Source organism: Euprymna scolopes, chromosome 20 (assembly GCF_053919585.1).
Source record: "Euprymna scolopes isolate OS-2025 chromosome 20, ASM5391958v1, whole genome shotgun sequence".
Lineage (NCBI taxonomy): Eukaryota > Metazoa > Mollusca > Cephalopoda > Sepiida > Sepiolidae > Euprymna > Euprymna scolopes.
The window spans coordinates 57,642,351-57,669,648 of record NC_136501.1 but is presented as its reverse complement, the minus strand read 5'-3'; the positions used below and the strand labels follow the sequence as shown (position 1 = coordinate 57,669,648).

The following is a 27,298-nucleotide window of genomic DNA, read 5'->3' as shown; positions in this document are numbered from 1 at the left end:
AAATATTATTGAAAAATAGATTTTCTTTATCAATTCTCCTAAGCATTTTTTTTTCAGTAATTTTTGTGCAAGGAAACGAATAGGAGATGCTTAGAGCATCTTATCCTGCCTTGACAGAGTTCAAAACCGACTTCGTAATCTAGTAGGTGATGCCCTTTTCTCTTCTCTGCGATCTCTTTTGCACAGAAGAGACGTTGCGAGCCTGTCTTTGCTCCATCGGTATTTTTCATAGCAAGTGTTTGACTGAGCTCCAATCTATGCCCCCTCCATCTCGTCAAACTTTCACAAAAAAACACTCATCTAGCCAAAATCAATAAATTCACCAACTTTATCCGTGTGCTTAAACCTAAACGTGGATTTTATGAACAAAGCTTCTTTCCTAGAACTGTGGAATTGTTCCGCTGGTCTGCTTTTCAGTTTTTTTAAATATTGCTGTCTTCAAGTCCAACATAAACAAATTCTTATTGAACCGCCCTTGTAAATAATCTAATTATACCAAATTTCCACCGCAAACGATTACTATACTACTGTCCCAATGACTAGCATACACACAATAACACTTATCCTCGAGTGGCCTCTTGGTCTTTATAAGTGGTAACCCTTTTGTATGTACACACACAAGTACACATTGTTCTTTATTATAGGGTGGATGATAAATATTGACTAAATCATGATACCGATAGAAATGCTTTGTTTTTAGCAAATATCTCCCTTGCTTTTTTTTTTTTTTAATTATTTTAAAAGGTTTCATATTATTAGTCATCTGGGCCGGACTAAGTAATTTAAGAAGTAAATTGTACCCAAGTACATTATTATAGTGTCAATAACACGAAAACTGACTGGTTAGAAGCCAACATTCATTTGTCAGCTTAAATGCTATCTAGGTGTGAATTTGAAATTCTAAACAAGATGATTTTAAATGTTGGATAAGGCCACAATCATATCAGTCACCCATACATATTCTACCCAAGTATGTCAATTACTGGTTGTAACATAAAACATAAGGAAAGGATTTCGCAAAATGTTAAAAATAAGTAATTTATAAGTGACAAGATTTTAATGAAATAACATTCTAAAAATGTGTGTGTGTGTGTATGTATGTGTGTGTATGTGAGTGAGAGGGAGACAGTAAAAATGTGTATAGTAGTGATGGGACGATTCCAATATTTTTCACCGATTCTGATACACCTACAGATTCTGATTCTTTTAAATTTTCTAAAAGTACCAAAAAAAGCATATATTTTCACAAACGTTGAAGTACACTTATGGGCTAATAGATAGATTTTAATTTTATTGGTAGTTTAAAATCAATAAAGATTTGTAATTTTTTTTAAAAATCAACAGAAATTTGTAATTTTTTTAAAAATCAACAGAGATTTGTAAGTTTTTTAAAAATCAACAGAGATTTATAATTTTTTAAAAATCAACAGAGATTTATAATTTTTTAAAAATCAATAGTGATTTATATTTTTTTAAAAATCAATAGTGATTTATAATTTTTTTAAAAATCAACAGAGATTTATAATTTTTTAAAAATCAATAGTGATTTATAATTTTTTAAAAATCAATAGAGAGTTATAATTTTTTTAAATTAGTATTTGCAACTAAAAATTAACTTTTAAACAAAAGAAAATCTAAAAAATAAACAATTAAAAGAATCATTTTTGGCATCTGAAAATTAGCATAAAGCTTTAACGATCCTGACACCAACACTCTCCAATATATATATATATATATATATATATGGGGGAAGGTAAATCCCATCAATGTGCTCAATTATTTAGAAAAATCGACATAAGAGCATAATATTTATTTATTCATGCGTTACAGAAGATCAGAAATACATCGGTACCGTTGGTTTCAAATACAACACAAAAGAACGAATCTCTGGTCATTTATGCTGAACTCTTCAGCCTCTGTTTATGTCCGTCTCACTGGCAATGGTGTCCCACATGAGACAGAGGCTGAAGAGACTCCAACTTCAAGAGACGGGTCTATTTTGCATTGGATTTGAAACCGATGGTACCAATGTATTTCTGATCTTCTATAACATATATATATATGCTGACAGATAATGGCCTAATGAATCTTACTTTTAGGGGGGAGGGCAGCGAAAGGTGTTAATTTGTATATTTACTATTTTTTTTTTTATTATCTTATTAGTACTTTTATTAAAACGGAAAGTTAAATTTAATTAAAGTATAAAGTATTAATTGAACCAAACCGTTTATTATTTAATTATTGGAATTCTTTTGAGATGAGTAATTTTCATATTTTAGTTATTTATTTGCGCACAATTATCCTCATCTTTTATAGTTGTTTTACAATGTTTCGGCAAACTATTCATCTGGTCTTCGACGGGGCCCGGGGTGCATTAGATAGAGATGTTGAATCTCTACAGTTCCAGGTGAGCATTGTCTGAAGATAGCGGTTTCAATCCTACCTAAAGCCGGCCAGAGGATTAGTTGGCCAAAACGTGATGAGATGACAACAACTATGGAAGGCAGTAATTACTGAAGATACAGTTGTAGATTCGGCATTCCTATCCCGTTGCAGTTAACTTGACAAAGGACAGAAGAATAGTTGGTCAAAATGTCATGAAACAACAACTATAAAGATGAAGATAATAGTCCGCAAATCTATAAGTATAAAAGCGAAAATGTTTGTATGTGTGTTCGCTTTTTCTGTGTGTCTACAAAAGGCTTTTTTCAGAGAAGCGGTCGCTCGCTTCACAACTTTTTAAAACTTTTTATATCACCTATAAATCGTAATATCTCACAGTTAACAACGAAGCTTGCCTGTCTATTTAATTTGCTCGATTTCGGGAAGATAAATATTCAACATTTGTAGCTCGCCGCATGTGGGTTAGTCTTTTTCCTATAACATCTTGGGGAGGGGGGGGGGAAGCGTTCAGCAGTAAATACCATCCCGCAGTCAAACTTGACCTCATTAACTCATTAAAACGGGCACCTGCTAAATCCAAGTAATTAAATAAATTCAAACGTGTTTTCGTTAGCATGTCGCGGTAGGGCATTGGGGCAATCATTAACGTCGCACGTTTTTTTTTTTTTTTTTCTCACACACTTTAATTTACAACTTTGCCTCAAGGGTTCGAGTTCGATCCTCATACTTACTTTTTTTTAACCCCCCCCCCCCGGAGTTTCCGCACACACCTCCAAACACCCGGGCAACGCCGGGTACCCCTCGCTAGTAAATAAATAAATAAAATATGAACCAAACTGTTCTAAAACTATTCTGCCCTGACACCGATATGCGATGTAATCTGCAAAATACCCCCCCCCCCCAAAAAAAAACCTTGGGAGTTTGTAAACAAACATTAACCAACAGACACTACATTCAACGTTCGTTTTACAATAAAGCTTTTAACAGAATAAATTATATAACAAATGTCCTAAGATTTATTATTTAAACGTATTTTATTTGCTATTCTACTTATTCATTGATGTATTTTGTTGTGCGAGTAACGATAAATACTGAAACGTATTTAAAAAGGAACACCGGATATGGTGCATACCGGTGTTATTTAACATCATGTCCCCTTCAAATAATATTCCAATAGCCGGAAAAACTCTAGGTCGTTAATTATGAATAGGGTTGTGACAACAGCATATTCTTTTCATTGTTTTGGCTCATGAGTTTATATCAGTTAATATCTGATATGTTTTTATATAGACTGATGTGGTTTTCGGTTGATTGCCTGTGTCAGATATATAGATGAGAGTCAAAAGATTGAAAAGAATATTCTGTTGTCACAGCCCTAATTCCGGTTTAATTTATGGGTAGTTGTGCTTTTATTGAACCGTGTTGAAATAACAACGGTACCATTTAGAAAGCCATTCTTAACATGGGAGAGGAGGGTGTTTTGTAACTATTCTGTACTTTAACAATATAAAAAAAAACCATATCGTATAACTTTAACGGTAATCTGAAAGAAAGAGAGAACCTGTTTCCTCCGTTTAACTATAGGTGGCGTTACTGTTTGTCCACCCAGTTATGGAAGCACAAAATGTATATAATGGCACCCTTGAAATAAAAATAAATGTTTTTGTTATATTTTAATTTTAAACATGTTTTTTTTTTCAAACATATTTACGTTTTTTTTTTGTTTGTTTTGCAAACATATTTAAGTTTTATTTTTTCAAACATATTTACGTTTATTTGCTTGTTTATTTTCAAACATTTACTTTTTTTTTCGTTTTTCATATTTTTTTGTTGTTGTTGTTGTTTGTTTTGGAAACATTTACGTTTCTTTTTTTTGCAAACATATATTTTTGTTTTTAAAATATAGTTTTTATTATTTTTTTTATTTTGTAAACATGCGCAATCTATTACTACCTTTGCCGCCAATTAACCCTTGCCAAACCACATAATGGATACAACTGTTAATAACATTTTACCTCTAAGTGACATGTGTTTTCTTGAGTATTCCTTAAAGGATGTTCCCTTAGAAACGTAAAAAAAAAAAAAAATAAAAAAAAAAAACGTAAATGTTTGAAAATAAACAAGCAACAAAACGTAAATGTTTGGAAAAATAAAACTTAAATATGTTTGAAAAAAAAAAAAAAAAAAAAAAAAAAAAAAACATGTTTAAAATTAAAATATAACAAAAACATTTATTTCAAGTGTGCCATTATATACATTTTGTGCTTCCGTAACTGGGTGAACAGACAGTAACGCCACCTATAGTCAAACGAAGGAAACAGGCTCTCATTCTTCCAGATTACCAATGTAACTTGGAAATACTATTTAAAAATAGCGCGGTTCAATAAGTGCCCAAAGCACAAATATATATACTATAGAAAACGTTGAACAGAACAAATATAGATATATCATTTGAAAACGATTCTAATACCACAAGTATATTTAACTCACATTCATATAATTTTATTTGATATATCTTAGACGTGTTTCGTTGAAAGGTACAGGTACACCAAACAACACATCAGAGACCCATATACATTAGGGTCTGCCAAACGATTGTGAAAAATGGACCGCATGTTTCCGTGACGTCAGATTTGTGTTAACTATACGAACTATGGAAAAGCAGAAGTGACTTAATGATTTTTTAAAACCTTTATCTTATTCAAACTGCAATTAATAATTAATCTTTCTTATAAATTTGTTAGGTTTTAAGATTTATAGTTTAACGATTAATAATATTATAAAACTTTGTATATTAAATATGAAATACGGTTTTACTGAATGTTCATTTGGTTACCTACAGGGTTCCATATTTTGTTCGGTAAAAAGAGACAAACAAAATATGAGGGGGGGGGAGTGCTACAAAATGTTTAATATTTGTGCAATAATATTTTCAAATTGGTTTTAATTTGGCGATAAAATAGCTGACAAGAGTCATGTTTATATTAAAACTTAGTATTTAAAAAAAAAATTAAACACAATCTATGTTGTAACGGAACATTTTGAAATAATGGAATTTTTATGGTTTTAATTTTTAAAAAATTAATTCATGTTTACGAAGTTTCTTTTTCTTGGTAATTTAACTGATTATAGTATATATTAATTCGAAAAAAAAAACGCTATTTAAAAAAAAAACATAATATTAAGTTTATATCAAATTTTTAATTGCAACTTCAAGGTACATTTTTGTTCAATATGTGTGTTTAAATTTAAAAAAAAATAAATATTTTTTTATTTATTTGAACTCATGTTTCATAGTAAATAGAAATTTCGATAGATTTAAATATATTTTGTTCGCATTTCGAAAAAATAAATATGGAGGGGGGGGAACATGCACAAAAAAATATTCCCCCCCGTATATTTTACGAAAACTGCATTTTATATGTAATTTCATTCTAAAATGGATAAGTATCGAACATTTCACGAAAATCTGACCATTAGTTGATTTTTGCTAGATTTATTAAATACGGGTGTGTTTTCACGTTCGGAATGTCTACTACATAAGAACGTTATTTTAAAGCGCCAATTATGTAAACACGATTTTCGTCTCGCAATTTCATTATTTTCGTTCGATGAAAAAAATTTTTTTTAAATTATTACTGGTTTATTTTGCCATTCTTTTAAATGGTACAAAAGTTATACTGATATTATAATAAAGTTACATCGTGTTATATATAGGGTGGGGTAATTCTGTGGTGAATTTTGGCAGTCCCTAATAAACATATATAAGAGAATTTATTAATTTTTCTTTTCAAAAGGATAAAAAAAAAAAATGGAAGAGGAAACGGAATTCTTTTCAAGTTCTAAAAGTAAAATAAAACAACTTACTAATCGTAGGTTATTTATAAATAGGGTTATGACAACAGATTATTCTTATCATTGTTTTGACTCTCGAGTATATATTCGATACAGTTAATCAACCGAGAACCACATCACTCTATATAAAAGCATATAAAATATCAACGGATACACACCTGAGAGTCAAAACAATGAAAAGAATATGCTGTTGTCCTAGCCCTATTTATAAATCATTTCAGTACGAAACCACACTTTAATAATAATAATAATAATAATAAAAAAAAAAAAACAAAAAAAAAAACAGATGACCGGAGGGAGGGGAAATATATATAATGACGACAGATTATAGCGAGTCTTTTAAAGTTACATAAAACTTGACACGCTGAAAAGTGAAAACAATAGTTCAAAAGCTTTAACTCTTGTTTACGAACAATTGGGGTTTTGGAGATAGCTTCCCATTCAATATCCAAAGACCATTAACCAGGTTACTTAGATAAGTATATTTTAATTTGATCAACACCCTTGATATCCATGAGGAAATAACTTTATATTTCCAACTTGAAAGTAAGATTAAAGAAAGGGGTTGTTAAATTCTCTTCCGCTGCAAGAACTGTGACACCAGCAGCGGAAAGAGGGGTTGAGAAGTCAGATCGACAAAAAAGTGCCTGGGCAGCTTTGTCGGCATTCCCCGGTGAGGGCGCCTCGGGCGAGTAGCCTAAAACCAACCACTTCCTAAAGAGAAGGCAAAGAAAGGCTTGGAGGGTTGGGTGGACCTCCTATGATTGCACAGAACTAAACTCTTACCACAAAATCAAAAGGAACAGGAATGGTCTAACCTTTGTTGATTGGGAGGGGGGCGCAGGATAAAAATCCCGGCAAAGAAAGAAATGGTAATATGATGGGTTAAGGAATTGGAACAGGAGTACACAGGAATCCTCACGCTGGTTCCCAGGAAACACTGGGTGTGCCTCGGGGCAAAGGGGGGGGGCAGATTTACCGAAATTTATCCCAATGTCTTAACAGTTTCCCACTCGGACAATAAGAAGTACATACTTGACCCGACCCCTAAAATTAAAAGGTAGTTTGAATCGAATCAAACCGGGTTTCTCTTTGTATTTTCGACCAGTTTGAATCTATGAACTTACAAAATGACTGTATAAAATATATTTTAAAAATAAAATATTTTTAGCTGCATGCAAAAAGCATATAAGGTGCAGGTGCAATCATTCAATCCCGAACAATGCAGGATCTTCTTGCCAGTTAAAAATTCCATGTTATTTAGACAATGATCCAGTATGGCAGACAGCAGAAATCGGGGGGAGGGGGGTTATTTGCACAACAAATAGCTGTTACCAAATACAATAAATATTAATTTTCTATTTTCTGTGTATATGTTTCTAAGTTCTTTTTCAATGTTTGTTTGTTATTTGGAGAGGTCGATGTTAAGCTTAAAGCTTATCATTAAACCTAGGTCCGGCTTGTGGTTTCCATCGATTGCTGGATTGCTGTAAGATTTTTTAGTAAATTTTTACGACGTGCCCCAGCGTATTATAAACACCCCATGTTAAGAACGGCTTTCGGAATAACCCCCCCCCCCAACCTCGAAAGCCGATGAGGAGGTAGGGGGGTGTTTATTCCGAAAGTCGTTCTTAGCATGGGCTGGTTGCGAGTGTTTATACTACACATGAGCAGGTCGTAAAAAAATACTGTTTTTTTTTTTGTTGTTTTTTTTAATTAGTAACAACAGAAAATCGGACGCCATTTTTGGGTGGCGAATTCGGCTAAACGCAAGTAAGGAAACAAATTTTAAAATAACCAAACTTCTAAAAGTTCCAAACAAATGTAGATTGACAGAAAATTAAATTTGGTAAACGGGTGCTAGTGCATTTACTGATCCGCGCCGCGCTATTTTTTTTAATCGTATTTCCAAGTTTAATTAAAGTTTTATGTTTTTTTATTCAATTGTAAGGTTAAAAGTATAGAATAGGTACAGAACACCCTCCCCATGTTAAGAATGGCTTTTGAAATAATAATGTTATTATTTCAGCACGGACTAGTACCGGTAAAAGTTATTTGTAATATATTTTACTTATTTTCGACTGTTTACTTATATATCAACCAACAACAACCGCGACACCGCGTTATCATTATTTGTGTTCATTGTTCAAGCCTCCTAGAATCTAATGGGATTTCCGCTGAAAATATTGCATGTGACATTGAAACATAAACAATTGAGAAAATATATAACAAGATGTATTCCTTTATTGTATTTTAAGTTTATCGCGTTGTTCTTTTGTAGGAAGGAAGTAATATATTGTTTTAAAATAAGCCCAAAAACTGAATCAGACAAGCAAAAAAAAAAAGGAGGGAGGGGGGGGGGGGGCAAAATGCTGCTCCACTTTCCGGAAAGAAAAATAGGCAGTTTTTTTTTTGTTGTTTTTTTTTTTTACAATCGCAAACAAAAATGAGAGGGGAGGGAGAATAAATACACAACAAATAAATGTTACCAAAAAGTATCAAAACGCTGGTAAAACATTACATTTTCGCGTGATTGATGACACTGGACTCGTTTCTACCAGTTTTCTTTTTTTTTTTTTTTAGTGCTATATATTATATATATATATTATATTATTATATATATTATATTATATATATATATATATTATATTATATATATATTATATTATATTATTATTATATATATTATATTATATATATATTATATTATATATATATATTATATTATATTATTATTATATATATTATATTATTATATATATATTATATTATTATATATATTATATTATTATATATATATTATATTATTATATATATATATTTAGTGCTAACATAATAAAACTTTAAACTTGGAAATACGATTTAAGAAATAGCGCGGATCACTCTCGTATCCGCGCTATTTCTTAAATCGTATTTCCAAGTTTAAAGTTTTATTATGTTGTTTTTTTTTTTATTATTCAATTGTAAGGTTGAAGTATAGAATAGGTACAAAACACCCTCCTCATGTTAAGAATGTTTTTTTAAAATAATAACGTTATTATTTACGTCCTGCTGGCTGCACTAGTACCTTTTTTTTAATTTTATTTTACGATGTTCGAACGATTATCGAAGGCAGGGCTCTATGGACAAATTTATCTTTGGTTGACCATTGACAACTAAATATTTTTGTTAACTAGCCTAATAGAAAAGTTCCCACGTGATTTTTGGAATATGACATTTTCGTTCTGTGATGATTATGTACATAAAGGTTTTCTGTATTTTTTTTAATAAGTGTAATTCTAAATATGCAACAAATTTTATGTTGATACTTGAAGGTATAAACATTCTAATTTCTTCAGATGTTTTTTTAAACAAGCCTTTGTTAAAGAAAAAAAGGGGGGTTAGTTTAACTTAGTTCGTTTTATTAAAAAATAGAAAAAAAAATTTTTAAAGTTGAAAAGATATTTTTCACTCAGTAGTGAGCTTTGGAAGATTGTCAGTGAAAGAAATACAATCGCCAAAAGATAAACGTTTCATTATTTCTAGTTACCACTTTGAAAAATCACTCGCAAATGCGACTGTTTCACTCGCAATGTAGAGTCCTGGAGGGCCCAAATAGTTTTAACGAAACCGCCAATTTTTGTTTTTTATTCTTACTCCAACTTTACACTACTCTTGTTTCAAAGTAAATAAACATTTTAAAATAAATTAAAAACATTAAAAAAAAAATAATATTATCCAGGTTGGTAGAAGAGTAACGTATCTTGCCCTTAGTAACATTTTTTTTTTTTTTTTTTTGCTTTCCCACTAGTAATATATTTTCACTCGTAAGGAGACGAGATAAATTTTAGAAATCTTTTTTTTTTTTTTTTTTTTTTTTTTCATTTGGGGAAAATCCTACTCCCTAAGCATTTTTGTTTCTTATTCAGATTGACACTAATGGCGGCATTTAAAATTAAAGAATCCAGTAATTTGATCAAGAAATATTTTTTTTTCAAGAAAATCAGGTAATTTAGCAGAGAAGACAACAAACAACTATACGATATAAGTTATATATATATATGTTACCGTAGCAAATAAAAGTTAATTTTATACCTACCTGGCTCATTAGTTTTGGATTTCAAGTAGTTTTTATTTAATCTAAAAAATTCGGGGGGGGGGGTGAGCAGATTTGAAGAAAAAAAAAGTTATGTTAAGAACGGCTTTCGCGGTTGGAGGTGTTTATTCCTAAAGCTGTTCTTAACATGGAGAGGTTGGGGTGTTTATACTACACAGGGTACTCTCGTAAAAAAAAAAAAAAATTTTTTTTTCAAAACATCTGTAAACCTTAAAGTCAAAAGAAAATGCCGTCATATTTTTTTTTTTTTTTCTTTTTCAACAAATGAATTTTCGAGATTTAATAAAGAGTAATAAAACCTACTTGAAAACCAAAACAAATGAGCCAGGCAGGAGGCACGTATAAAATTAACTTTTATTGGCTATGGTAACATTTATTGCTTATATATATATATATATATATATATATATATATATATATATATTCGTATAGTCGTTTGTTGGCTTCTCTGCCAATTACTCGAAAATCAAATTTTACTGTTTCGATGAGAGTTTGGGGGGGGGGGATGAAATCAACAACTCCTAATGCACGTGGAAACTGTCAAAATAATCACCGATTACCTCCCTTTATGTTCTCCAGAGAAACAGCCCCATTTGTCACTTATTGGTAAAAAAACGGAAAATTTGCTTTTCGGAAATGAAAAAAAAAAATAAATAAATAATAAAAAAAAAAAAACTACTTGATCAATTTTTGATTTTTGGAATATACAATGTTCAATCCATGGCAAGTAGATACAACACAAGTTTTTCTTCATTTTTGTTTATCGTTTTAAGTGCCAATCTGAATATGCACCGCACCGCATACTGGATTGGACAAAAATAAGTTGAATCAGTCTAGAAGAACCTTTCTAAACCAGAATCACTCGGTATCCCAAAACGTTCAAAGAGGTCCACAAAAACAAGCTCATTTTTGCTTCGATTGGCCTAACGTCTTTTCAACATTGCCAGTAAAAGATAGATAAATAACAAACTGATGCAGTAAATAATTGTTTTATTTTACCAGCAAGGAGATCCGAAGTTGCCCAGGATTGAATGATGATCAATGAATGTTTCACACTCCCATATTTTTTATTGTAGTCGAAATCAGTAAAATCACTCATTTTTCAATCCAACCAATCGATTGCCTCCTCTAGTTGGAGACCCATTGTGGTGCAACGGGAGGAAGCTTTACAGGCCTCTCTGCAGTGACAATTCACAATACATTGTAGTCTACATTGCACTGTAGAGAATCATTTGTTGATTTCATAAAATTATTTGTATATAAATGCTTCAATTGTGCTCTAAATAGTAAAATTAATTTCAAACATGCTTCTGTCATATCAAAGAATCTACTGTTGATTTTATATGCCTGGCCTTACTACTTCTGCAGTGATAATGGCTTGAATTTAAGTTTAAAATGAAAAAAGTCAAGTATCATGATGCAATCGGGCTTTAAACAGAAACATTAATTTTGAACGCACCTGTCATATGAAGGAACCTACTGTTGACTTTATATGTTGTGCCTTTCGGTTTGTGTGGTAATAAAAGTTTTCAAATGCACTTGTGATGTTAGGCGGTGCAGTGTTAATTTAGTCAAAATCGCCTGTTCATTGGTTTATTTTGATTATCGAGACTTATCAAAGGCCTTCCGATACTAAACTTTTCTAAGAACACTGCCAGACACATAAGGTATCTTCGTGTGAAATTTCATAAGAGGCCCAGCCGTTTTCAAGTCCCTAACATGCACACACAAAGTTCCTTTTAGTAGAGATGATATTGGATTATGTTAAATAAAACGGTTTCTTTTTCACTTCCGTTTGTTGTTTAGCGTAATTATTGCCGGTGTAAAACGAGGAAAAGTATCCTCCCCACTTTTTTACAAGGAAGCCACCATTTATCAAGGCTCAAAGGCCACTCGTGAAAAAGGGTTAATGGATGCACGATGGTCACTGAGACAACAGTGTATTAATAGTTAGTGGTGGAGATGGAGTAGCAATAGATTATTTGGGGGTGGGAGGATAGCAACTCAACAAGAACTTGTTTATTTTGGACTTGAAGGTGACAGTCAACTGGAAAGCAGGCCAGCAGAACAGAGTTACACGGGCATGCAGCTCTAGGAAAGAAGCTTTATTCGTGCAATTTGCATTTAGATTTAGGCACAGAAAGAGAGTGAGGGAAACTGTTGTTGGCCGTTGTAACTAGACAAGTGTTTTTTGTGAAAGTTTGGCAAGGTTGGGGGGGGGGACCATAGATTGAAGCTCAGTCGAGCACATACCATGAAAATAATGATAGAGCAGAAAGAGGCTCACAAGGTCTCTTCTGTGAATGTGAACTTATTTTATTTTCAATGAACCGAGAAAACTATGGCATCTAATTTTGTGGTTTAACTTACTTTAAAGCGTTTATTTAGTTCGAAACACAAGTACTGTCGAGTCTGAAGACAGAATTAAAGCAAATGAAAAAATGGTCGACATGAGACGGCCATCTGGGAAGTCTTGATAATCGCTGAAAAATCGAAAATTAAAATACTGACAAAACATTACTTTGGTATGCTTGGTGATATTTATTGGGTGTGTTTCTACCAGTATATTATCTAATTTTCGATTTTTGAGCGATTATAAAGAATCCCAGATGGCCAGTCTCATGTTGGCCATTTTTGCCCTGTTCTAACTCAACACTTGGCACTCTTTTATTTCAAAGTAAATAAATGCTTTCAAATACTTATCTAAGTAGGTAGAACAGTAACTTAACTTGCCTTTGGTAAGATTTATTTGTTATATATTTGTTTTTGTTTTTATCACTTTTTCATTTTGTTAACCATACTGCAAAAATGTCCATTTTTGTTTTTATCCAAGGAGTTGCCTTGGCATATATAATTTGTTGTAAAGATTGCACAAAGGTTAAGGAACGCAGATCAAGAAGAGATAATTTGGGTATTTGTTACTGTACCTAATACCCCCAAAAAAAAAGGATGAATAATGATCGATGCCTCCGTTCAGTCTCAAGATGCACAAGTAAGGCAAGGGTTACACAACCACCAACCACACCTCTCCTGAATTGGTAGTGCTTGAGTCCCGTGGCAAGAAGTGCTAGACCACTGGAAACAATGCTGAGATAAGTGTAGAGCAATTTTTAAATAGTCACCCATTTTAGCACTGACCAGGCTCAATGTTGCTTAACTTCAGTGATCTAATGAGAACGTGATTATACCGTTGAAAAATGAATATGAAACAAATAAAGGTTACCCTTTCATCATAAATAAGTCAGCCATTTTAGTCTTGTTAATAGTACCTATTTACTATGCCTCCCCACGGGACAGAGTTAGACAACAGGGTCGTTTTTTAACGTGGAGAAAAGGAACAAAAATAAAAATTGTCTCAGTCGTGAAGGATTTCTCCTCCACTGAGAGAGAACAAGAAATTGAAGTGCAGCATCTGAAGAACAGATACTACACTTTGATCTTGTCCCAAAGGCCAAGGAAAACAAGTAGTCTTGTTAATAGTTGATTAAAAAAAAAAAAATTGAATTACTTTGTGACACCTTCCAATATTTAAGAAGAATCTTGAAGCATTTAAAAATTCACCAATTTGTAAATTTGGACAGCTATTTACAACCATGCTATTTACAGATGAAATCATTAGCTTAACAATTAGTTAGAGTTTTGTAACAATTTGTAGCCATTTTTGCAGTATAGGGTATTTAGTTCTCTCCCACTGCAAGAACAGTGGCACCAAAGTCGGAAAGTGGGATTGAGAAATCAGCGCCCCCAAGACAGGGCACTCTGACTTACAAAAAGTGAACGGGCAGCCATGCCAGCATTCTCCGGCAAGGGCGCATCAGCCGATTAGCACTAAACTAATCCGTTTTCAAAGAGAGGGAAAAGCCTGGGAGGATGAAGCTCCTAGAACTGCATAGAAGCAGTATTACACTGCAATCAACAAGGGCCAGAGCATTACAGGAATTGTCAAATTTCTGCCAATTTTTAGGGCTGAAAATCCCTAACCGGAGACAATAAAACGAAAAAGAAACAGATATATATCAAATAAAGGAAAGATAAGTAAATCTTCTACCTACCGGATAAGTTTGTGTTTGAACTTATTTTAAAGCGTTTATTTATTTTTGAAACACAAATAGTGGCAAGTGTTAAGGTAGAACAAGAAAAAATGGCTGACATTAGACGGCACCAGTGGAGTTGCGATAATCACTCAAAAATCGAAAATTAAACTATACTTGTAGAAACACATCCAATAAAATTCACCATGATGTATATTGGGTGGTAAAACACAACAAGCAAAACAGAAGTGAAAGATTTCCGAGTAAGGCCAAATAGGAACAAATCTATCTATTTAAAAAAAAGCACATCCTTGGTTTCAGACCCTATAGACAGTCTTCAAATTAACAGGCTCAATTCAAATAGAAAAATTCGACAGAGATTAGACCATTTCTGTAATGACCTGATCCCTGTTGATTGTGGCGCAAAGCTAGTTTTGTGCAATTCTAGGAGGTCTCACCCTCCCAGGCTTTCTTTTCTTTTGTTTTACGGCATATCAACCCTTTCCTAGTTATTTCATGCAGAATCCAAAGATTTTGAAGAAAAAAATTTTTTTAATAGAATATATTTGTTGTTTTCAAGTCGGTTTCTATTTAACCCATAGTTGGCATCTTAACAGGTACTACCACTCCGGGTCAGAGTGGACCTGGGAGCAATGCCAATTAAAGGGTGGCTCCACACTCCCCAAAGCCCGCAAGCTGGGGCCTCACCACTGGATATAGTTTAAGGTCATATCCAGGACTCTCCCACGCTTTGATTTCTCTCTCGGCATTGAATGAGAAAACACTCTTGTTCTCCGCCTACATCTTTTACAACAAAAAGATATCACCAAACAAGCAGGAACTATAACACACACATATGAGAGAGAGAGAGAGAGAGATATGAAAGTAGTTTTCATTTTTTTTACATGGAAGACTACCACTTATCAAGCCTTGGAGGCCACGCTCGGATAAGGGTAAAGCGTTGTGTAGACAGTGAAATAAGACCAGTCATAGTAGAACTTGGGTAGAGCTAGATTATCTAAGACAACAGCTGAATAGGAATTTATGCACATTGAATTTGAAGAATAGAATGTTATAGTCAGCCAGAAAGTAGACCCACGGTATTGCATTCCACAGATGGACAGTTCTAGGGAAAAAAAACTGTTCATGCAATTTCTGTTTTAGGCACAGATAGAGAGTGCAAGAAGTTGTTGGCGGTTGTTGCGACTAGCCATGTGTTTGTTGCAAAAGTTTTATGGATAGGTACCATAGACTGAAGCTCTGTCGAGCACCTACCATAAAAGTAACAATAGAGCAGAGGTAGACTCCCAATGTCTCTTCTATGAGAAAGAGGAAGTACTGAGGCTAAATGGGTAGTTTTAAAAGAAAAGCCTAATTTTTAACACAAAATGTTAAAGAGCTATGAAGACAATAGTGGTACCATTAAAACGAGTGACCTTTTGTGCCCCAGAATTTATTTTTCTACATGGTCACTACCATTCTCAATGCACTTTTGCCAAAAATTCAAGGACGCATCTCTTCTCCTGGTGCAGGCCCATGACAGGGGGGGGGGGGTTGCTTTCTTAAGAGTCAAACACCGTCAATATCTGTAACAAAGTGATGAAAATTTAGAGTTATGAATACACGAGTTCAGTCATCGTCATAACAATGCAATTGGCCATCCGCTCTGATCCATTCAGGCAGAATTAAAAAATAAAAAGCATTACTTTTAGAACGCTTCTTGTATATATATATATATATATATATATATATATACAAGAAGCGTATGGCTTTTGACCCTTATAACTGGTGACAAAATAACATATATATATATGTTATTTTTGTGAACTAGTTTCTCCTGCGGAAAGCAACCATTTAGCATGTCCACTGTCACAACCATGGAAATTTATTTATATTAATAAAAATATATTTTCCTCTTCTTCTATCGAGCACTTTTAATAACCTTGTTAAATTCATTAGTTATCACTCTTGAATACATTTAACCTGGTATATATAAAAAATTTTTATACAATAACTTGCTTGTACAGCAGCATTGCTTCCAACTAAGCCTTCATCAGATAATCTCCCAGTTCAGGCATGTTTATCATTATTATTATACTAGCAGGGGTGCCTGGCGTTGCTCGGGTGTTTGGAGATGTATGCTGTGCAAAAAAAGCAAAAAAACAAAAAAAAATGGTTAATTTTTTAAAACTTTGACCCCTATTATGACCCCTTAAAATTTATTGTTTCGGGCTCAAATCACTTTATTAAGTTAGATCCAGGTTCAAGGAACCTATATCTAAAATTTCAAGTGTCTAGACCCAAAATTGTCGGAAGAGTTTGGTAGAGTTCTTAAAGGTCAAATCGTTGAAATTTGACCCCTTAACAACCAAATTTCTGGCTGACACCCGTCACATCGATTTTCCCAAATCTCAGTACCCGGTATTTCAAATTTCGAGTCTATAGACTAAAAATTGACAGAGTTATTGCGTAGGGAAATGTACACAGACAGACAGACACGTTCACTTTTATAGATATATAGATATATATATATATGCACACACACACACACACACACACACATTAGAAATAGTTCAAAACAACGAACATGTGTTTCTCGTAGGATACGACAGAGGCACGCGGGAACAGTCATGTTTTACCTGCGCCTTTTATTGCGTCACCAGTTATAAGGGTCAAAAGCCATAAGAGGATAACGAGATAGATGAATTGTCAGTTAAATGATGAATATTATGGGAGTATTCAAAATGATAAATAGAAATTTTCCATAAAATTTTGTCATCGGTTTTTAATCACTATAAGTTATGGGCATTACAGTGAAGAAGAAAAAAAAAAATGAAGCCGTGAAAACAATACGACAAATAACTTTTACCAAACGCAAAAAAATTTAATCTTTTAATCGACCTGCATAGCTTTTCACTTCAAGCGCCCCCCCCCTCTCGGATCTTGTATCGTTTCTCCGGAAGTTTAAATAAAGAACTTGAAAAGTTTCAGCAAATGAAAAATTAAATTTTCAACCGATTGATGACAGTAGTTGCGTTTTGTTTCATTTTTGCGTTTTCGGTTACTAAACATTCAACATCAAAACTGCATATCAAGCAAAATATAGGAATCGTATTGAACCCTTATTTTAAAATTAAATCCACCATAAAACATTTCGTTTCAACATAAACAATTTTATTTATTTATTTATTTATTTACAAGGGACTCACCTCTTATATCAAAGCCTGAAGGCCACTCGAGGATGAAGATTAAAAAGGGAATGGTGGTTACCGTGAAATCAGCATAATAATCGACAGAAGTGAAAATTGATTGTAGTTGCTTATTTAAGGGGATGGATCAACAAGAACTTGTTTACATTAGAATTTAAGATGACCATGTTGTAGTCAGCTGGAAAGCAGGCCAGCGAAACAGTTTCACAGACGGGCAGTTCTAGGAAAGAAGATTTGTTCATAGAATTTGCGTCTAGGTTTAGGTACAGTTAGAGAGTGGGGGAAGTTGGTAGTGGTTGTAGCTAGTCGAGTGTTTGTGAAAGGTTGGCAAGAGGGAACCATAGATTGTAGCCAAATCGAGCACTTGTCATGAAAATAACTATTTAGAAAAAAATAACATCGTTAACAAAGAATGCATAGTGATGTGACCCCCCACCCCTTCGAAATGTTAAAAAGAAGAATTCAAATGTCGAATAGAAAGTCGCTTAAACCGGGTTTAAAAGTTTACCTAATTCTTATGATTTAAAGTTTTTGGGAACTTTTGACATCTAATGATTTTTATGAATCAAAACATTACCTCAATAAATATTTGATTAAATTAGTAATTACGATTATCGTAAGAATTAAATTTAATTTTCAAAAATCCTATATCTATATAAATAAAACGGTAAATGTATGTATATGTGTGCGAATATATTTAACAGATAAACTCTTAAATTAATAGGAAATAAAAATCCTACATCAACGATAGTTTATAACGAGTAAAATCTTTGTTTGGATGGATGAATAACGCGTTCAGAAAAATGCAAAATGTTCATTTCAACTTGCCAACATATTTCTATTACTTTTGCGCACACGCAAATTCATTCATAACTTGAAGTGGTTTACTTTTAAATCTTTCCGATGTATTTGTCGATAATTCAAATAGTAGGGAACGCGGTTGGAGCTCTAAAATGTTTTGGTTTCGATTTTAGCTCATGGCATTCAAGTATTTTTTTTTGCTTTAACTTCTGAAATCAGTACTCTTTCTCTTTCTCAGGTAACAGACAAATAGATAATGTTTAATAGAGAATTGGCTCTGTTGTAACAAATACGAAAGCCAAATGAATTAAAATACATTTAAGCGTATTTTACGACAAGGCAAGTCCCCCACCCCCCGCTAATAATAGATAAAAAAAACGAGATCGGCAAAAAAAAAAAAAAAAAAAAAAAAAAAAACGAAAAAAAAAAAGAACGAAAAAAAAAGAACGAAAAAAAAAAAACGAAAAAAAAAAGAACGAAAAAAAAACAAACAATGTACATCAAATTCTGCCTTCGTGTAAATTCAACCAACCATAAAAAATACTTTAATTTTTTTTTTTTTTTTTTAATTACTAAATTGTAAAGCCTATTTTATTTCTAATTATAAAACAAATGTAATATTACGCAAGATAAATGCACCCAATATTCAAATTGCATTGAAAGAGAGGGATGGATGGGGAGGGGTTCAATGGTGGCGAAAAGGAGAAGCAATTTGGCATTTAAAAGCCGTAAATGCATTAACAAGAACTGAATGTGCCATTTTATCAAATTAGTTATATACGCTTGAAGTTAACACCGAGAAAACGAAAATAAACTTAACTTCAAACGAATTACTAATTAACTGGTACAATGTTGCACACGGGCAAATTTAATTGACTAATCTATAAAAAGAAAATAATAATATACGCAAAAATGACATAAAAAACAAGAGAGAGAGAGACACACACACATACGAAAGGTTGGAGAAAGAGGAGAGAGAGAAGGAAGAGGGAGACGGGAGGAAGGAAAAACTAGAGAGAGAGAGAGAAAGTCAGGAGGGAAAAACTGGAGAGACAGAGAGAGAGAGAAAGTCAGGAGGGAAAGACTGGAGACAGAGAGAGAGGAGGGAAAGACTGAAGACAGAGAGAGAGGAGGGAAAGACTGGAGACAGAGAGAGAGAGGAGGGAAAGACTGGAGACAGAGAGAGAGAGGAGGGAAAGACTGGAGACAGAGAGAGAGAGAGAGAGGAGGGAAAGACTGGAGACAGAGAGAGAGAGAGAGGAGGGAAAGACTGGAGACAGAGAGAGAGAGAGAGGAGGGAAAGACTGGAGACAGAGAGAGAGAGAGAGAGAGGAGGGAAAGACTGGAGACAGAGAGAGAGAGGAGGGAAAGACTGGAGACAGAGAGAGAGAGGAGGGAAAGACTGGAGACAGAGAGAGAGAGAGGAGGGAACGACTGGAGACAGAGAGAGAGGAGGGAACGACTGGAGACAGAGAGAGAGGAGGGAAAGACTGGAGACAGACAGAGAGAGAGGAGGGAAAGACTGGAGACAGACAGAGAGAGAGGAGGGAAAGACTGGAGACAGACAGAGAGAGAGGAGGGAAAGACTGGAGACAGACAGAGAGAGAGGAGGGAAAGACTGGAGACAGAGAGAGAGAGGAGGGAAAGACTGGAGACAGAGAGAGAGAGGAGGGAAAGACTGGAGACAGAGAGAGAGAGGAGGGAAAGACTGGAGAGAGAGAGAGAGAGGAGGGAAAGACTGGAGAGAGAGAGGAGGGAAAGACTGGAGAGAGAGAGGAGGGAAAGACTGGAGAGAGAGAGGAGGGAAAGACTGGAGACAGAGAGAGAGGAGGGAAAGACTGGAGACAGAGAGAGAGGAGGGAAAGACTGGAGACAGAGAGAGAGAGGAGGGAAAGACTGGAGACAGAGAGAGAGAGGAGGGAAAGACTGGAGACAGAGAGAGAGAGGAGGGAAAGACTGAAGACAGAGAGAGAGGAGGGAAAGACTGAAGACAGAGAGAGAGGAGGGAAAGACTGAAGACAGAGAGAGGAGGGAAAGACTGGAGACAGATAGAGAGAGAGAGAGAGAGAGGAGGGAAAGATTGGAGACTGAAAAGAGAGAGGAGGGAGAGACTGGAAAGAGAGAGGAGGGAGAGACTGGAAAGAGAGAGGAGGGAGAGACTGGAAAGAGAGACACGTGCGCACACACGAGAGAGAAACACAAGTGAAAGAGGCACACACAAGAGATGGGGGGAGAGAGAGAGAGAGAGAAACGGGAGTGACACACACACATACACAGTGAGACAAATATTTATAAGCTGAAGGCAAAGACCGTGTAAAGGTAACAATTATTTAAGAAATACAAGAAAAAAATCGCCAGTGAAAAAATCTTGGTTCAGTGTAGCTTGAATAGAGCTTGTGATTTGTAGGTTTTCGGCTATTTTTGTTTTAATCAACACACATACCAGCACGTTCAGTCAACATGATTTGGATTATCAGTTCAAATATACAAGATAAAAATAAATAGTAAATTAATAAAATGGAAGCGTACCCAAAAGTTTGTTCGTGCTACATACTCAAGAGACTGCGTGGTATTTTTAGGGTCTTAATTACAAGTGCGGCTATTTTTTTTTTTTTTTTTTTTCAAAGAACAACCAAACAAATCTTACATTAAATCGTTTAAACACGTTTTCACGTATTCTAAAAATAATGTTAAAGCTGAGATTCAAATTTTAAAGACCCCCGCCTTCCTCCCAATCGCCAAGATAATTAAATTGCCGTAGTTTAATATTTATTGGATTTTAAATATTGATGGTGGCTTGTTGCCGTGTTTTTTTTTTTTTTTTTTTTGCTTTTTGTTTGTTTTTGTTTTTTTGTTTTTTGCTTAAATGGTTGAATATTAGTAGATATAAATATGTGGAGTATTTTCTCCAAAACTCAAACAATCTACCAACTCTCGTGAAAAGAAAACGAATATAGCCTTGCTTCGAAAACACACACACGACACGACATACACTTCGTCACCCTGGTTACGGGCTCGGCAATAAATGCATTAAATTGAAAGTGCGTGTGGGTGGTTGGCGAGTGGGGCCGCGCGTAAGAGAGATACGCGCACACACAGGTAGAAGAGAGGTAGGAGCAGAGGTAGGGCCGATTATTCTACAAGGATACAAGAATAACAGACATAAAAAGACTCCGAGAAGATTAAAAAGAAGGTCAGATAAAACAGCAATCGCACGAGGAAAGAAAAGAAAAACGAGCCCTTACAAAAGCCGGGCCTTAATTTAAACATGGACCTTTTACACAATAAAACCACAGCAATTTAAAAATTAAAATCGGTTTAAGATTAAAAAGAAAATATATGACAACTGGTTAGGGAGAAAAGTGTAGTATATGTTCTGATGCTATATTTAGACTATATTCTGCTGATACTTGGAAACATAGTCGACAGATCAATTTAGAAAATGTCATTTTAAGCAAAAATAATATTACCTAGTTAATAATCGCCATGTCGAAAATAGTAATATATACGAAAATTCATCAGATAGAACAACTGCTATTGTGTTTGGAGTTAAAAAAAAAAAAAAAGGCTACAAATGTCGGAAACCATTACAGTCATATCTAAATTTTGCATTCAGAGTTACGTCTCCTGCGTGTGAAGTCTTCATCTTCTACTTTATAACATCTAAGAAAAATGCAATTTCAGCCAATTTTCCGTAAAAATTACTTTTAACTCTAAATAACTTTCTACGCAACGAATGTTTATAATTTTTCGATATATTACAGTTTTCGACATGACAATTAAGAACGGAATATTATTTTTGCTTAAAATTAAAAAAAAAAATCGATCTGTCAACAAGCACCAAGAATTTCTTCAAGACTAAGGGGATTTTTTTTTTTAATTTTTGTTCCAATCCAAAGTGACCCCTTTTGGGCATTTGAGTTTTCCACACATTAAAAACTGACCTTGTGTCTTACTTTGCCCATGTGGGTCAGCAAGTAAATAAGGACTGACCACCATTCATCCCCATTCAACTTCAACACTTGCAACACCGCAATTTTAAGTCAGTATGTGATTACGGATAAACATACTTCTTGTGTCACTTGGACTATTCTCTGCATTGGTCTATCATTTTCAACGTTTCGGCCGATGTAATCTCCGGTCATCTTTTTCGAATTTGGGAAAGTTACAATCTCTTCTACTTACTTCTCTCCCCACCATACTAGAATTCGACACAAAGTTAGTCCTTTATGAAGGGGGGGGGTCTCTCTTAAATGGGTGGAGGGAGACAACGTCTTGATTCAGACAAAAAATAAAAATGGCTTCAGTCTAGGATTTCTCCTTCACTAACAAAGAGAAAATATGAAGTGTAGTACACCAAAACAGATACTACGCTTTGCTCCTCACCAAAAAAAAAAAACAGATACTACGCTTTGCTCCTCACCAAAAAGAAAATCTTACTGTCAAATCTTGGTTACAAACATATTCCTCGTATGATTTGGACTAATATTTTCATCTTCGTTGTTATACTCACAACGTTTCGGCCGATATAACCTCCGATCTTCAGACGCCTCTTTTCGAATTTAGAAACCTAGTACCTATTCATTTGATTCCCCGCGAGGGTAGGGATAAGACGCATGGTTTATAATGCGAAAAATATAGCTCTACAGAGAAACATTCTGGATTGGGACAAAATAAATTTTAAAAGATATTGATGGTCCAAATGGTTGTAACAAAACCGCCATTTTTTGCGTTCCAACTCAGACTTGGTACTACTTTATCAAAGTAGTAAATAAACACTTTAAAATAAGTTAAAACAAAAAAAATCGTATTCAAATAAGCAGAGCGGATAGCCTATACTGCTTTTGGTAATATTTATGATTATCTTTACGATTATCATTTGCACTTCACTTCCGGTTGTTCCTTCGTTTTCAATTGCTTTTGTTTTTACAGTATATTGTTTAGTACAGAATTAAAGAAAGCTCCCCCTCTATTTTAAGTTTCTTTTTATTATTATTATTATTTATTTCTTTAGAAAACGCATTCTTAACATGACGAGGAGCAACCGGAAATGAAGTCGAAACAGCAATCGTAAAGATTGCCTTTTTTTTTTTTTTTTTTTTTTTTTTACTTTTATTTATTTATTTATTTTTTTTACACTTTTGATTTGTTGGTTGTTGTTAAAAAAACAAAAATGCTCAAAATTGATTTAGAAAGAGTTCTTTACTGACAGAGAGCAGTCTGGCCAGAACAGATACTACACTATACAAACTCGAAACATCAGCTACATAGGTTGAAACGTTGTGAATGAATGTATATATACCAAAGAATAGAAAATAGTCGTCCGAATAATCCAATAAGAAGACAAGTTGCAAATAAGGAATTCTTTTCGTTTTTGCTGTTGTGTTGGATGTAGAGCAGAGTCAGATCCAATTATTTCGTATTCGAGAAGAAAAAGAAAAAAAAAATGCTAACGGCCTGGTCTGAGAGGGAAACGCAATCGTCGTCGCTTTTATAATGAGATACCCAATTCTCAAATATTGCTGGAATGTCCGGCCTTTTTAATAATTAAATCCGAGAGAGAGAGAGAGAGAGAGAGAGAGAGAGAGAGAGAGAGAGAGAAAGAAAGGCCTTAATTGATTATCAGAAACGTTAAAAGATGGTGAACGAAAGATGAGAGAGAAGAAGCACTTCACGAAGTAGTGTTGAGGAGGAGGAGGAGGGGGGGGTGAAGGAGTTTTCAAGTAATTACATGTTCCCCCCCCCCCTGTTTGGCAAAATAACTCCAGGCTATTTTTTTTTTTTCTTTTCAATTTACACTAAGTATTTCTTTAATTTAATGGAATAGTTATTAAATTAAAATACATCTAGAATCCTCATTAACTTGCCTCTTGGCTTTCGGGCCGAAATCAAAGTGTAGTATCTTTTCTTCAGACGTTACACTTCAATTTCTTGTTCTGACAGTGGAGGAGGAATCCTTCACGACGGAGACACTTTTTTTTTTTTTATTTTTATTTTTGTTCCTTTTCTCCGTTAAAATATGACCCTGGTGTCTACGCTCTATCCTGTGGGGAGGCATTGTAAATAGGTACTCTACTTTCAGGATTGAAAGTTTAGACACACATACCCTCCCCTCCGCCCCCCCCCCCAAAAATGGATACGTATACAAAATACGGACCATGCTATTTTTTTTTTTTACATGATTTTCAAGTTGAATTCCAGCTTTACGATATCGTTTGTTTATTTAATTGTTAGGTGAAAGAACAAATCGCTCTCCTCCCCATCTTATAAATCGGTTTCTAAATAACGTTATATAATTTCAGCACCGTTCGTTCGCATTCTGCGTAAGTACAAAAAAAAAGGCATTTTGGATTGTGATCAATAACTATATATTATCCTATTTGTAATTTATTTATTTATTTACCAGAGGATTCTAAGATGTACCCGGCTTTGTCCGCTATTAAACGTAACGTTAAATTAGTTTAGAAAAAGGAAATAAACAAACAGAAAGAAACCGAGACATGTGCATGCGAGTATTTTTTTTTTTTCTAAACAAATAAAAACAGAAATGCTTGTTTGTAAATAAAAACAGAAATGCTTGAGCTGAGATCGAAACCAAACCTAAAGACCGTGAGTAAAGTACGATAACCATTAGACTAGCTTGCCAGGTTCTCTAAAAAAAAATGTTTTCAACCCTTGTGAAAGAGTTGACAAACAGATAAAAATCCGGTGAGCCTCCAAGTACCAATATTTCAATTTTGATCCCTTAGCAGTCCTTTTATTCCGGATAAAAACGGATTCCCACATGACTGAATACCGTTTATACCAAATTTCAAGTCTATAGATCCAAAATTCGTCGAGTATATAGTTGGATACATGCAAACACATTTTACCCCCCCCCTTTACTTAAAAAGTCCACATAAATAAGGAAATTAACAAAATTTGATTAAATTTTCAGTGTTTATCAAATAATGATTACGGAACCCATTATTTTTTTGTGAATCTGAATCTTAGCAGAAATGTAATATTTTGTTTAAATTTAGTTATAGTTTTCAGTTGTAAAAAAAAAATAAATGAATAAAATGATTTTTTTTCAGGAACATTACGAAAAAAGGGTGCAAGTACAGTGCATTTACTGATCCGCGCTATTTTTTAAATCGTATTCCGAAGTGTAATTAAAGTTTTGTTTTTTATCCAATTGTAAGGTTAAAGTACTGAATAGGTACAAAACACCCTCCCCTCCTCATGTTAAGAATGGCTTTTTAAATAATGTTATTTCAATAACTGCACCAGTACCGAAAAACGTCCCTAAAGTCCATATTAATGAATTCGATATAACTCGAAGAAAAATTAATTTCTCGAACTACCGATATTATCATTGAATTAAGCATTGTTTATTTAATATTTTCACACAAAAAAATTATAATTGTAAAAAATATTTCACTTTCGTGTTCTTCAGATTACACGTTTCGTGTAATTTTTATGTGTAAGATTCTAATAGTTTTCTTGCTTGAATGAACGTGTAACTTTCAGTGTAAATCTATCGCATTTTTTGGGGGGAGGGGGGATAATTAAGCTATGCGTTTTTATTTTTTTTAAATTCAATATCTTAAGACTTTACTCGTCGATAATTATCTTTTAAATAGACACAGAAAACTAATATTTATCGTTCAAGGGATTATAATGAATGTATTTAATTTCAGAACAGCTGACTTTGTCAGCGTCCGAATGTCACCGTGAAAACATTTTTTATTCTAACTTTTTTTTTTTTTCACATGTCCAAATATTTTTTTCCTGGTGGAAATTAACTTTAGGCTCTAATCTTTCAAATACAACCAAAAAGTAGTCGGAAACCCACACACACACAAATTATGATAAACCGGCTTTCAAAACAATGTCTCCCTATTTTTTCCCCGCCATTATTGCCCGTACCTAGGGTGAGAAGTGTCCTAACCACACACTCACTTTTATAGATATGTAAATATTTTTAGACCGAGGATTCAGTGTCATCTCTCGAGAATAGTTAAGAGATTTTAATTTAAAAATATAAACAAACATTGTAAAGTCACGGAGATAAATTTAACAAAGATGGCCGCCAAAGAATACAATGCATAATACAACTTTTTATATCTCGATAACTACTAATTTCTACAAATTTTGAATGCGATTTTCGTATTCAGCATAGTCGAAAACCTTTAAAAGTCGTCATTTAAAAGAAAATTGTGGCGGTGGACCTAATCTAAGAATTTACCGGTTTTTTGTTTTTTTTTTCCCCCCCGACGCTTATAGTATCATCTTAACAGGAAGAAAAATAAATTGCATGAGTTTTAAAGGGGTTGGTTGTTCTTGTTCACTTTGTTATAACGTTCTAATCACGTGACACGTCAGTAAAGAAATGGACAGTAAGTAAGTCAGGTAGCAATGAAATAGAACGTTATAACGAGAAAATGATCCCACCCTTCTTAAGTCATTAATTTTTTTTTTTTTTTTTTGCTAATATGATATTCAAGTCTATAGTCTATGATCATCGTTGGGGGGGTGTAAAACACGCATTTATAGGGGGTGGGCACTCTCATAGAGGTCCGCAAAAAAAAAAAAAAAAATGCAATTTTTATTTTCTCTCAAACTGGGGACACCGACTATACTTTGCTCACAACACATCATGTATCATTTAATTTAAACAAGAATTAGATTTACTACAAAGAAAAAACTAACCAAAAACTACATTATTGTAACATTTTTACCAGTTTTTTTTTGTGTTGTTTATTTCGTGCTTAACAAGACTCACATTTATGTTTTTATACCTAACCCGTCCAAACACGCACGAGCGTCAAGTTATAAGATTCAATGACGGAGTCGAGGTGGGAGTGATGCTGGGTACCACTAAAACCTGGACGAGAAAAACCGGGATGTTATTATTTCAC

General features: G+C 33.9%; 1 protein-coding gene across 6 annotated transcripts in view; it reads right to left on the bottom strand.

The window, feature by feature from the left end:
* LOC145241440 (LIM domain transcription factor LMO4.2-like) overlaps window positions 1-27,298 on the bottom strand; it is a 473,578-nt gene that overhangs the window by 435,588 nt on the left and 10,692 nt on the right. Inside the window, exon 1 of one of the 6 annotated variants that reach the window (XM_080104396.1) lies at window positions 23,698-27,295. The exons of the other annotated variants lie outside the window; for them this stretch is intronic. The gene's annotated coding sequence lies outside the window, so the exon portion shown is untranslated. Of the gene's footprint in view, window positions 1-23,697; window positions 27,296-27,298 lie in introns of those variants that run through there. 6 annotated transcript variants of the gene reach the window in all.